Source organism: Elephantulus edwardii, unplaced genomic scaffold (assembly GCF_000299155.1).
Source record: "Elephantulus edwardii isolate Elephantulus edwardi_28Jun2011 unplaced genomic scaffold, EleEdw1.0 scaffold00019, whole genome shotgun sequence".
Classification (NCBI taxonomy): domain Eukaryota; kingdom Metazoa; phylum Chordata; class Mammalia; order Macroscelidea; family Macroscelididae; genus Elephantulus; species Elephantulus edwardii.
The window spans coordinates 17,842,958-17,857,787 of record NW_006399769.1 but is presented as its reverse complement, the minus strand read 5'-3'; the positions used below and the strand labels follow the sequence as shown (position 1 = coordinate 17,857,787).

At 39.2% G+C, this 14,830-nt stretch overlaps 1 pseudogene; it reads left to right on the top strand.

Moving 5' to 3' along the window:
• The first annotated feature begins 10,473 nt into the window (after positions 1–10,473).
• On the top strand, positions 10,474–10,999 carry LOC102874120 (annotated as a pseudogene).
• The last annotated feature ends 3,831 nt before the right edge of the window (positions 11,000–14,830 follow it).

Here is a 14,830-nt window from a genome sequence, read left to right as displayed (position 1 = left end):
ACCTTTGTTTTCTTGATGTTGAGGTGTAATCCATACTGAAATTTCCAGTCTTCGATTTTCTGCAGCAAGTGTTTCAAGTCCTCAATTTCAGCAAGCAGGGTTGTGTTATCTGCACACTGCACATTGTTGATGGGTTTTCCTTTGATCCTGATGACACATTCCTCTTGTTCTTTTTTTTTTTTTCCTTCACATGCCTGTTCTTAGAGTGTTACTTCACAAATTATTTGCTTAACAAATTGACTAGGTATGGAAAAAGCATACATATCTGATGCAAACACTTCTAGATGTTAAACCATACAGTGTTCCCTTGTTCTGTTTGGACAACAGCTTCTTCATCTAAGTATAGCTTTTCCATGAGTCTAATTAAATGTTCTTCTCAATGTTAGCCATAGTTTATTATGATCCACTTAGCCAAACACCTTTGTATAGTCAATAAAACACAAATAGACAGGTTTTTTTTATTCTCTGCTTTCAGCCAGGATCTGTCTGACAATAGCAATGATACTCTAATGCCATGACCTTTTCTAAATCCTACTTGAATTTCTGGCAGTTCCCTATCTATGTTCTGTTCTATCTAGCTATTCTGGTGGCTTCTTGTTGTTGCGTGTTGTGTGTTATATGTTGTTCGAGTCAGAACTGACTCATATCTTATTTTCCATTGGTTTTCCCAGGCAATTAATTGTGCAAGAGAAGACTGCCTATCCTCCCATGGAACAAGTGGTGGATTCGGACCTCATGCCTTTGGGATTGCTGTGCAGCTTCTTACCCGTAGGCCACCAGAGTTCCTTTTTGGCGGCTTCTTGTTGTTACATACCATAGAGTCAGAACTGACACGTAGCTGACCCTACGGCAGGTTTTCAGAGGCAGTTAATTGTACAGGAGGAGATTGACCATCCTTCTCCTGTGGAGCAGCTGGTGGCCTCGAACCTGTGTCTTTGGGATTGCAGTGCAGCTTTTTGCCACTAGGCAACCAGTAAGGAATGGAGCTGCCAACTCTAAGGTACGCAATTCAAATGTTGTTATTTACTATTGAGTTGGAATCGACTCTCAGCTGGTCTTCCTTCAGGTTTTCAGAGGCTGTACATTGTGTAAAAGGAGATTGCCCATCTTCCTCCCTCAGAGCGGCTGGTGGATTCAAAAACTTCTTGTCTTTGAGTTGGCAGTGCAGTCCTTTACCACTATACCATCAGAGCTCCCTTTTACTGTTGTTGTTGCTCCTTGTACCACGGAGTTGGAACTGACCAATAGCTGACCCTCCCAGGGGTTTTCAGAAGCAGTAAATCTCATGGGAGGAGGTTGTGCAGCTTTCTTCTGAACAGCTGGTGGATTGCGATCATGGACATTTGGATAGGCAGCTCATGTACAAATCGATCTATTTATGGTTGGGGAGGAAATCAGATGCTCATTTATAAGACAGCACTTTAGCTGACTCATCATTTTAGCTTGGGCTCCAGAGCCACACTGCGGGTTAAAAACCCAACACTCTAGGGGTGTGTGGCCTTGAGCAGGGGCTCAACTCGCTGAGCTTTTACTTCCTGTAATATCATGGGGTAAGAATAGTACCTATTCCATTTGATTGTAGAATTAATTTAGTTAGACCATATTTAATAGTTACCACAATAATATAGTACTTGATACATAATTTATCCTCAAATACTTAATATGTATGGAAATTAAAAATTTATACTCAGCAAAAATAATTTTTGTGGTTGTTATTGATAGTTTTGAGGAGTGTGTATGCATGTATGTACTGTAAATATCCCCCCCACACATGTTGTTATTCTTGTTGTTGTGTGCCGTTGAGTCCACTACAACTCATAGCAACCCTATGAACAGTGGCTTTTAACCTTGCCCTAACCTGAGTCAACATCACTGCTTCTAAAACACTTAACCCCATTGCCACAGTCACTGTGTCAATCCCTCTTATCTAGAGTCTTCCTCTCCTGCATTGTGCCTCCACCTGTTCAAGCATGATGTCCTTCTCCAAAACCTGGTCCCTCCTGAAAATAGGCCCAAAGTATGTGAGATAGAGCTTCAAAATCCTTGTCTCCAAGGATCAGTTTGGTTTCACCCTCTCTAGGGCCGACCTGTTTGTTCTCTTGGCAGTCTATGTTCAATACTCTTTTCCAGCGCCACAAATTAAAGGCATAGATTCTTCTTCTGTCATCTTTAGTCACTGCATAGCTTCTTAGATTCTTAAGAAGATGATGACCTATTTCAGGTGAGCCTTAGTCTCTAGACTGACAGCCTTACTCTTTAGCACTCTGGATAGGCCCTTGACAGCAGACTTTCCCAATGCAATTTTTCTTTTGATTTCCTAACTGCTAGTATCAAAAGTTTTGATTGTGGATCCTAGCAAGATGAATTTTAGAAACTAATTATAGCCAGTATTCAAACAGACAAGTGCTCACCAGAGTGGACTATTGATCTGAAACTCCTGAAGGGATGCTGTGAAGAGTGGAGAGACATTGGACAGCAAAGTCATTCCTTCTCTTTTCAATGCCTCTGGTTTCTTCCTTCCAATGGTCAGGTTTTATGTCTTTATTTTGTATTGGGCATAATTATATCACAGGCCTCCCAAAGACTGAATGTCACCAGTCAGAACTGAGATGTTTCTTCTCCTGCTAATCACCTACTATTTTTCAGAATCCCTCTCAGAAATGTGGCCAATAAAAACTGAGGTGTTTTATTTCAAGATTAGCACATTGCTGTCCTGCGGAGTATTTTTCAGGGGTGCAAACAATCAAATTGATGGTATTCAACTGAAAATTAACACATTGGACTTTAAGATTTAATTTTTAGCATTTCTAGTTAACACAATTAATATTCTGGGCCCAATGTGGCATTTTTAAATTAACATTTAGTGTCTGGGCCCAATAGACTCAGGTTGAAAATTCTCCTCCTGACATATACTTACTCGCTTGCTGCTGACATTATAAACCTTTCTAAACTGTATTCTATCTATAATGCCTAACAATACACTCTTAGTACTGACTTTCTTAACAATTTCCAGCATTCTAAACTTCAGTTTTACAAGTTTCATTTTAAAATTTACAATATAGTCTTAACACTAATACACATTTGCTTAATAACTTTTAACATTCTAAACCTAAAACCTCATTCTCTATTACTAACAATGTACTAAACATCATGACACCACATTCTTATCTCACTTTACACACACAACACAGCAAACATAATCCCTTCTAGCCAAATATGACACAGCAAACTTAGATTCCTCACTTAACATTCAACAGACTCTTTTATGCTTTGTAGCTTTAAAATCTCCATTTTATATTTAAAGTGATTTGCTTTTAATATATAGCCATGGAAACATATTACCTAATCCTAAACATTGCACAACAAAGTTTAGTAACTCTTTTGTAATCTGTAGTATATTTAAGTACCACTTTCATTCCTCTTCTAAGGTTTCCTGGAAGGCTTTCTCCCCTATTAAATATAGAATGTGTTTGGCCTTAGGGTGGTAACTTGCATAAATGCATAAAAGAGAAGAAAATTCACTGTGAGCCTGTTGTTTGAGCGGTTGTTGTATTGGTTGGTGTGTGATAGAGGATGGATTGTATGTAAATTTGATTTTTTGGGCTTCTCAGTAGTGAAATAGGTGTGTGATTATATTTATGATGTTCTGTGAATAATTGGGAGGTACAGTGTTTGGGATTAGGTAATAGTTGAGTGAATGTATTTTCCATGTCTCATCCCGTCTATTATACCACCGAAAGTTTGTTGGGACAAATGTCCAACATTATTTTATCAAAAATCCATCACTCTGTATGTTGTTGTCATTATGTGCGATTGAGTGGCCTGTGACTCATAGTGACCCTATGTACAACAGCCCTAAATCCTGCCCCTATTCTGTGCCAATCTTATTGTCTTTGACACACCCATCCCAATTACCCCAGTCAATGAATCAATCCATTTCATAGAGGGTCTTCCTCGCTTGTGCTGTCTCTCCATCCTCCAGGGCATGATGTCCCTCTCCAAGGACTGGCTCTTCCTTGCAACATGTCCAAAGTATGTCAGACAAAGCTTCATAATTCTTGCCTCCAAGGAGCAACCTGGTTTCACCCTCTCTATAATGAACTTATTTGTTCTCCTAGCAGTCCATGGTATGTTCAATACTCTTCTCCAACACTACAGCTCAAAGTCATCAATTCTTCTGTCATCCGTAGTCATTGTTTACCTTCTAAGACTTAGCAAGCATTTTGTAGTAAAAAAAAAAACAACATATCTACAAAATGCTACAAACACAGAAGAATTTGGTAATACATAGGTTGTTTTTATGTGGTTTTGAGTTCACTGTGACTCATCATGATCCTATGAACTGATAAATAATACACTAATATAAACTAATAAATAATACAAAGGTTGTTGTTAGTTCCCTTTGAGTCAAATACAACTCATAGTAACCCTATGAACAACAGATCTATGAACAGATAGAATCCTGTTCTATTCTGTGCCATCTTCTTCATTGCTCACATACAAGGGTTGTTGTTGTTATGTACCATCGAGTTACTTGCAGCTCTATCTTGTGCTGATTTCATTGTCTCTGACACACCTACCCCTATTACCTCAGTCACTAAATCAATTCATCTTACCCAAGGTCTTCCTCTCTTGAGCTGTTCCTCCACTCTTCCAAGCATGATGTTCTTCTCCAAGGACTGTTACCTCCTGGCAACATGAGGGGAGTTCTGGTGGCCTACTGGTAAGCACTGCAATCACAAAGGCACAAGGTTCAAATCCTTCTCCTAGGGAGGATAGGTAATCTCTTCCTTTTTCCTTCTGAAAACCTGCTGAAGGGTCAACTATGGGTTGGTTAAACCCACTGGAGATTTTTAGAGTCACTTTAGACTCCATAGCACTGAGTGAGTCAATGAGTGTGAGTAATGTTGATGAGACCAGGTGAACAAGCTCGAGGCTTATGGAGTAAGAGGTTCCTTAAAGCCTTTCATTCCTTGGTCCTAAACCAAGATACAGGACACAGGAATACGTTTTCATTTCCTATTTGGGGTAGCATTTGCTAATTAGTACTCACAATAATTTTTAAAGTGCATTTGCTTGCTTACAACTGTTTTGTTAGGAGCTCCATTTACTTGGAGGGGAATTATCAAATGTGCAGAGGAGTGAAGGGAAGGTGCTGAAATAGTGGTCTGAAGAAAAGAACGGATAGTGTTTGTAAAATTGATATGGTCTGTGCACTAGGCTGAGGCATCCTTCTTTTCAATATGGGCCTGGGGAAGTGGTTTCACAACACCTTCACCTTATCCCCCCCAGCATCTTCCTAGCTCTCATGCCAAGAAGAAAGGCTTCCTCACCTCTGCCCAGCCGTTTTCTCTGGCTCTCCATTATCAGTGAAGATGGAGAGCAGCTGCTCTGCTTTATGGCCTCACAGTTAATTTAATTTATATCTGCTGTAAACATGGTTTCTTAAAATTGTCACAGCATCTTAACAGAACATTTCAGTTTGGCATGGAGAGAAGGTCTTCTGTCTTGCCCCAGTCGTTCTCAACTAGCTGTGCTTTATTGCTTTAATTCATGTCCCTCTTTCTGTTGTTGCTTGTTTTTCAGCTGTGTGGTTTTATTCTTAAGACCATATTCTTCCTAGGAATTCTTGGTGTGTGTGGCATCTCAAAATCATGCTGTTTTAATGGCCTAATATACAGGCAGGTGGAGAGTAATTCTGATAATACAATGAAATGCAAGTTGTTGGTACCAAAATTAGCAGAGATGGCTATGTTGTTAATGCCGTTCTGCAGGCAGAGGTGCTGTGCATGGTGCATGTGGATAATGGGTCCGCAGCCCACTTGTGCCTCCAGCTTCACTGAAGACATTTTACACACTTGGGGAATCCCAAAGAGGGAAAACCTGGAATACAGCGAAGTGTGTTCTCTTCCTTTTGAACCTTTTTAAACATGACCAAAGGATACAGAATTATCTTACAAAGACTATGTGGTAGCTTCTAACTAATGATGATTGACCCTTGCACCAGAGGGCAAGCGTGAAGAATTTCCCAATAGGCAAATGCTTCCTCCAGAGGAAGTTTCACAACCTTTAAGCCACAGGGTTAGGCTTTCTTCTGCCCTGTGGATTTATGGCTTCACAAGTGGGTAAGGGAATGCAACAGCAGATCTCCACAGGGTGACCCAGCTCCCTCTCCTCTGGGCTGCAATTTCATATGCTTTTAATGGATGTAAATCAGGTCAGCCTTGCCTGGTGAGCTCTTACTCCCAGGCCTCAAGTCTTCAACACAGCCCGTCACCCACTCTGTGGGCTTAGAGACATTCCTTATTGACATGACAACCCTAGATCTGGTGAGGATCATTGTAAGGGATCTTACAAATAATGAGGTTGAAGTCAGATGTCAAGGTAGGTGTTTCCAAGACTAATTCTGCTCCTGTTCCCCTGAGCGGTATGAATTACTTATGCACTAGCAGAATCAGCGCCATTAAAAACGACACTTTAAATAATAACAGGTAAGACGTGTCAGAATTGTTCTAAGGCATTTTTATCTTTTATTGCCAAGTCCCTCAGAATACATGAATTCTTCTGACAGTCTGTTACTCCACAAGGGCACTCTCCATAATTGGCCTGTTTAAAACTTGGACTACTGTCAGTGACCACCTCCCTCTCGTGTGCCGAATTCCACTCCTTGGATTCTAACCCTGTCTCCTGGCTCCACTATTCATACGTGTGTGATTTCAGGCACATTACTGATTCCTGACTTTCTTTTGATAAGTGTTTGAGAAAGTGTAGCCATTGTTCCTTTGAGGGGAAGATGATGAAGTTTGGTCTGTAACAACATGCTTTCGGCATGTTAGCAGGAGCTATTCCCTGAAAAGGGGCATAATACTTAGAAAGGTCATTGAAATGGTCATTGAAGGAAAGAAATACGTAATTTTAATTGTTGTTGTTGATTGCTGTTGAGTCAAGCACAGCACATAGCGAACCTATGAATAAAAGACCTAAAGCCTTTCTATAACTATTGTCCTTTTCAAAATTCATCGCGTTTCCAGAGGCATGTTGTTTTGGAAATGGATGTCACTTCTGCTTCCAAACCTGTCTTAAACTGGGAGCTTCACCAAACACTGTCCACCATGGGTAACCCTTATGGCACACATTTTAACATCGCAGCAGCCCAAGGTTACCTCAGTACAGCTTATTAACAGAAAAGTGCTCCCTTGACTGTACACAGAGGTTCCTTTTTTATATGTTTTAATTGGTTTGCATATTATCATTCATGTACATAATGTTTTATATATGTACTTTGTGCTCCATACAATCATTCATATACATTCCATTCCATATAATCAATTACTATTGTCCTATGCCTATTCTATCCCATCTTTTCAAGTCCCCATTTAATTTTTTCCCATTACTTCAGTCCCTTCCACCTACTACCCTCTGCTATCCCAGAGATTTCCCCCCTTCCTCTTTTTCTGCTCACTTCCTCCTTCCCATTCTGTACATATATATAGCTCATATATGCTCATATTTCCACAATAGCGGCCTTATGTAATATTTGTCTTTATGTAACTGAGATATTTAATTTGGCAAGATGCTCTCTAGTCTCTCCTGAATTATATAGGTTTTTTTACAAAATTATTGTTTTTTTGGTGCTGCATAGTATTCCATTGTGTGAATGTACTGCTGAATACAGAAATCTCGTGTGACCCATCTATTCCCCTGCTAGGACTATATCTAAAGAAAACCAGAAATGAGACAGGAATGGATATATGTACACCTATATTCGTAGCAGCATTATTCACAATAGCAAGAAAACGGAAGCAGTCTAAATGGCCATCAACAAATGAATGGATTCAGAGACTGTTTTTAATGGCTTCCTTCCATTGTTCTCTGCTCAGAGCTGCTACCACTTAGCTCTGGTATATGACCCATGAGAGGGTGTCTCAGGGGCTCTGAGCACTCCTGCAGGGGCAAAGACATTACTGACATCACCAGATCTGACCGAGTTAGGGCTACTCAATCAGAGTTTGCTGAGGTTCTTTTCAAAGTCAGTCACTAAGTAGATGCAGCCATTGTTAGAGAAGGTGAAACACATAATTTGGTTTAGTTCTATAGAAAATAGGCCACGAAGAAGTTCTGATACACATGGGGTCACCAAGAGTTGGAATTGATGGCAACATTTTTTATCCTTTGGTTTTGTGCTTAGTACTTATTTTGTCCTTCATACCTTATTTAAGCAATTTAAAGCTTGGAAGCAGAAGTGGCATCCACTTCCGTAATAGCTTGCCTCTGGCAACCCTACAAACCTGGAGAAAGGACGAAAGTTATACTGGTGTCCAGGTCATTCATTCATAGGGTCGCTATGAGTCGCCTCCTAACTAAACGGCACTTAACAACAACAACAGCAACAACAACAACAGCATAGAGAGAAATCAGTTGGCCTAGTGGATAGAAAGTCATGCTCCCAAGTCAGAGGTGGATGACTCTACTCTGTGGCCCTCAGGCCTGCCTTTACTTGGTTTTGGTGAAACATTCTTCTAGGTTGTATAGCCCCGGTATGTCCACTTGCTGTACAGAGGTAACTCATGGTTGCTGTGAAGCTGAACACTGTGACATTGATGTGTCAAATGTGAGAATGGTTACACATGGTGACAGTGCTTGGTGGGGCTCCCCGATTGAAAGGTCTTCATTCATAGGGTCACTATGAGTCACGTCAGACTAGATGGCACTAAACAACAACAGCAACAACAACAGTCCATGTGATGAGTAACAATTGGTGGACTGGGCTGTGTTTGGTCAGTTGATTGCAAAGAAGAGAATTGTGCTCTCCATAAACAAGCTGCCTAATACATTTTCATATCAAATAGTTATTGAGAACTTCTAACTGCTAAACTCTGTATTTGTGACATTGGGTACTGTAGTTAATAAGATAGATAAAATCGTAGTCCTTGTAAAGTTCATGTTCTAGAATGAGAGCTAGACTAAAGCACAGGTATGCAATATTACATCTACTGGTTGTAAGATTTCGCAGGGTGTGAAAGCCTGAAGGGCTAAGTCACTCCTCCCTTCCTAAAGCCCAGTCCCTAATCCCAAGGCCACTTAAAGCCTGTGACAAAAAATAAGAAAGCTGGCTGGAAGATATGTAGTCCCTAACGCTGGAAGAGGGGCAAGCCTATGGATTAAGTAATGTTTCCAGAGACTATGTATCTTCTTAATTTACTCTTTCTCTTTGCTGATGTTGGGTATAGGCCTGCCTACACCTAGTTGCAAATTAAACAGTGTGTTGCTACACATGGTTTTCAGTGCTTTTTTGTTTGTTTGGTGTTTTTTGTTTGTTTGTTTTGCCTTCAGTGTTTTTTGTTGACACATTCTCTGTTATCTGGGTTTGAACTAATTAAGAGACTGAAGCCTTTTGGTGGTAACTCGCACTCTCCTCTAGAAAAAGAAAAGATGGTAAGGATATAGAGACTGTATAGGTGAGATTAGGAACCTCAGGATTATTCAAACATTTCATATAGTTATAAAAACTCACATCATGTGCCTCCAGTCTACAAAACTGATAGAACTTTCTAACTGACATGTGTTTGGTCCACAGACTGCTATAACTTCTCCATAGTCATGCAGAGTACCTTACATAGTCTGTTTACCAGGAGGAGAAATGCATCTTTCATTGAATTAGCATTTCTCTTTTCTCATTCATTTGTAAACTGACCCTTAGGCTGTGTATTAACTAGAAACTGCATGATGTGATAATCTTAAGTTATATTTTGTTCAATCATATGTGAACCATACCTTAAGCTGTCTGTTTACCAGGAGGGAAAATGCATCTTTCCTGGACTAGTATTTATATCTTTGAAATGGTAGTCTCAGTCATACGTTAAGTAGATTAGCTCCTAAATTTTTTTCCCCAGTAACTGTAAACTGTTCTCTTTCAACATAAAAATTATGAAGCTTTGAACTAGCAATAGTAATATGTCAAGTAGCTTAAGTATAAATCCAATGACCACCTTTAGCTGGAGGGGTCAGTTTATGAGAGGATTCTCTTTGCTTTCCCAGATCCTCAGTAAAGTGCTTTGAATATTGCAATCCAACTGTCTTATTGGCAATTGACTATGGGTAGAATCCTTTGTGCTCAGTAATAGTAGCACTGCAAACCCAAAGGCATACAGGCAGAATCCACAAACTGCTCCGTGGCAGAAAGGTGGGCAATCTTTTTCTGCACCATTTATTGTCTCCAAAAACTCATTGAAACTATGAGTTGATTCCAACTTGAGGGCAATCAGTAGTTACAATGATAGTATAGTAGAATAGTATTATAGTGGTATATAAGTATCAGAGTCATTATTATCGCAGTGACTATTTTCATAGTAAGACAGTGTTTCTGAAGAGATTATTTGAGACGAGCTGCAGCCAGGGAAACTCTGGCCACTTTCTCACCACTCTTCACTCCTTCCCCATCTGGGATCACCAGGCCATGCGTGGTGATTACAAAAAATGGGAAAGAAAAAGAATGGGTAGAATAAGAAAGTAGAAGAAGTAGAACCTGAAGAATTTATGGTAGAAAAAAGTGTTGGGCTGACATGCAGTGAATGGGAAAGTGGAGTATTTCCTCAAGTGGAAGTGATTTATACATTCTGACAACACTCGGGAACTTGAAGAAAATCTAGACTGTCCACAATTGTTTGAAGCATTTCTTAATTAGCAAAAAGCTGGTAAAGAAAGAGATGACACAAAAAGAGAATTGTTAACTGATAGTGAATTTGATGATAGCAAATCAAAGAATAAAAGAGATGCTGCTGAGAAGCCAAAAGGCTTTGCCAGAGGTCTTAATCCTGAATGAATAATTGGTGCCACAGACAGTAGGGGAGAATTAATGTTTCTCATGAAATGGAAAGATTCAGATGAGGCTGAGTTGGTCCTGGCAAAAGAGCCAAACATGAAATGTTTTAAAATTGTAATTGTGTTTTATGAAGAGAGAGTAACTTCGAATTCTTGTCCAGAGGATGAAGCTCAATAATGGTTATATATATATATATATATGTGTGTGTGTGTGTGTGTGTATATATGCATGTATATGTACGTGTGTGTGTGTATACATATATTTATATATAAAAATCTGGGTCTTGATTTTTAATTTATTAGTTAATAATAACTACATTCTAATGGAAATCTAAAGAAACTCTAAACGAGGGTGTCAGGGACGTATCCTGTCTCCATACCTTTTCTTTTTTTAATTTTTTAAATTTTATTTTATCCATACCTTTTCAATCTATATGCAGAACAGATAATTCAGGAAGCAGGGCTTTATGAAGAGGAATGTATGAAGAGGAAAGATTGGAAGAAGACTAATAAACAACCTATGCTATGCAGATGACACTGATGCTTGCTGACCCTGAAGACCTGAAGCACTTGCTGTAGAAGGTTAAGGACTGTAGTCTTCAATATGGCTTGAAGCTCAACATCAAGAATACAAAGATTCTCACCATTGGGCCAATTGGTAGCACCATATTAGATGGAGAAGAGATTGAGGTTGTTAACAATTACAACCTCCTCAGCTCCATAGTCAACACTCTTAACACCAGCAGTCAGGGAATCAAAAGATGAAATATATTAGGAAAATCTGCTCTCAGGGACCTTTCTAGGGTGCTGAAAAGCAACAATATCAATCTAGAGACTAAAGTACACCTAATCCAGGCTATAGTGTTTGCAATTACTTGTTATAATTCAGAGAGCTTAGCAATGGCTAAGGATGACAGAAGAAGAATCGATGCCTTTGAATTGTGGTGCTGGAAAAGACTCTTGACCATACCATGGACTGCCAAAAAAAAAAACCCCAAAACACAAATAAGTCTTTCTGTCTTGGAGGTGAAACCAAGTCTCTCCTTGGAGGATAGGATGTTGAAGCTCTGTCTCACATATTTTGGGCACATGGCCAGGAGAGACCAGTTCTTGGACTAGGACATCATGCTTGAAAGGGTGGAGGAACAGCACAGGAGAGGAAGACCTGTCATGAACCCTGAGCCTTAATTAATTATTCATAGACATATTACAAAAGCCAATTATAATTTATTTATTGATTAATTTATAGCAATAATTGCAATTTATCTACATTGCAATCCATAGATTCATCACAGCATATTGATTCATTAATTCATAGCAAGCATTAAACAGTTAATTGCAATTTATCTACATTGCAATTCATAAATTCATCACAACATGTTGATTCATTAATAGTGGGGAGCACTCACTCACACCTTGGGATCCCAACTCATCTCCTTCTTTTGCCTCTCATGGTCATTGGTGAGGGGGAGGTGGATTCTCAGTTAGTTCAGCAGTTTAGTGTAGCCAGGGTCTGTCAGTGTGGATAGCATCTTCTGTGGTCTCAGTAGCTTGTGTCCATGGTATAGGCCAGAGTCGTTGGCTCTGAAAAGAGCCTTTGAGTCTTTGATCCTTAAAGGAGCCCTTGGGTCTTCAGTGCTCGGCTCATTGTTTTCTGCAATAGAGCAGTTTTAATTGGGATCCCAGAGTTTCTATACTGTTAGGGGGAATTACATATTCAACAGATAACATTCAAACTTTGGGTTTCATTATATTCAACCAATAATATCAAGAATAACAACATTAAAACTTTGGGTTTTTTAGTTTCAAAACAAGTTGTATAACTAATCACATTAGTTCCAACACAATATGGGTTTGGCCAGTCATATTCTATACTAGTTGTGTTCCCTTGGTAACATGGGCAGTAATAAGTCATAATTCCTTATGAAGGGTTTATATATGTTGTGGTCAGTTGGTCCCTCGATCCACTAGAGGCCTATTTGGGCATGTTTGGGCATATCATCTGTATGTTTTCACAAATATTCTTAATCTAATTTCTAATATACAACATAGCAGATTCCTAAGATATTTCTTACTTTTATATCTAATATATAACAGCAATTTCCTAACATTGCTTATTAAGTTACCAAGTTTTCACATCAAATTTATTATGTTTCATAAGACATTTATGATATTCTTTATAATATGTTTTATTATATTTTCTTATACTTAAACTGCTCATAACAAAGACCTTGGATGAAATGGATTAATATAGTGACTGGAGCAATGGAGGTAGGTGTGTTGTAGTCAGTGAGACTGGCTCAGGAGAGGGCAGAATTCAGAGCTGTTGTACAGAGAGGGTTGCTATGTGTTGCAGATGACTCAATGGCACAAAACAACAAAAACAACAATGGAAATCATGTTTGGTATGTTTGTTTTGAGGTAGTATTGGGGGAGTTATTTGGGACTTTTTTATTGCATCACTGGTTACATTGAACAAATTTTAAAAAGATATTATTTCAGTAGAGAGCTAAAGGATAAGAAGTAACTGGCAATGTACAGATCAAAATGAATATTCTAGACTGTAGGCATTTGGTGGTTATTGTGGTTTCCTATCAAGTGCTAAACAGCTTCTTACACTAGGCTGACAGAGCTCCCTAGACTATAAGCATGTACCATTGCCATTGGGTCATAACTGACTCACAGCTGATCCTTTAGTGGGATTTCAGAGGCAGTTTAATAGCACAGGAGGATATTGCTAATTTTTTTTCCTGCAGAGCAGCTGGTGGATTTGAACTGAGTGCCTTCAGGATTATAGTACAATTCCTTACCACTAAAACACCAGAGCTTTCTGAACTGTAGACATAATAGTTACAAATCATTGGAGCTGAAAATGAAGTAGCATGTTGTTAAATTAAAAAACCATGCACCATATGCTAATTTTCCTGCAGCAAACTATTTTCTCTGAACTTCATTTTCCTTTCTCTATAATGTCATAGTTGGGAGCTCTGGTGCTTTAGTGCATTGGCAGTTGGACTGCCAACTCTAAGACCACAACTCACTGGAGGTTCAAATCCACTAGTATTGCCTTGAGAGAAAGATAAGAAGTTTCCTCTCCTGTAATTTACATCTTCTGAAACCTGGTGGGTCAGGCTTGGGTCAGAAACAACTCTATGGCAATGAAAGATGGCTTAACAGGGAAAGTACCAGGCTGTTATCCAAAAGGGCAGCAGTTTGAACTCAAGGAAGGAAGAGGATGCAAGTCTCGAAATTTTTCTTTCTTAACTTTATTTTAATGAAAGTTTACAGAGACTTTGAATTTCCATTCATTCATTGCTACACACTTTGCTCCCTGCCCACCCCTCCCTCCAGTTCGTTTTTCTTTTTGAAAAGTAAAAAAAAAAAACCAACCAAACCTCATTGTTATACAATCCCTCCCCCCACAAGTCCATCCCACTATGCAGCCTTCATTATGAACTCCTGTCATGACAATAATACCTAATCATATATCTTTTTTAAACAGTTCTCTCCCTCATCTGTTTCAATGCAGTATACATAATTTATCCCATCTTTCTCAGTCTCCCCCTCAACTCCCATGTCAGTCCTGTTTTACAACAGTGGCACTATGCACGATTTGTCCTTTTGTGGCTGAGATATTTCTCTCAGCATAATGTCTTCCAGGGTCACCAATTTTGTATAATATTTCATGAGTTCCTTGTTTTTCAAAGTAGCATAGTATTCCGTTGTATGAATATACCACTCTATCCATTTTTTTGTTGGTGGGCATTCGAGTTGTTTCAAACTCTTTGCTATTGTGAACAAAGCTGGGATAAACATGGGTGAGCATATATCTGCTTGGGTGGCAGTTCTGGTTTCTTTAGGGTATATTCCCAGTAGTGGAATTGCTGGGTCAAATTGTATTATTATTTCAAACTTTTTGAGAAAGTGCCATACTGCCTTCCATAGTGGTTGCACCATTTTACATTCCCACCAACAGTGAATAAGGGTTCCAGTCTCTAAACAACCTCAC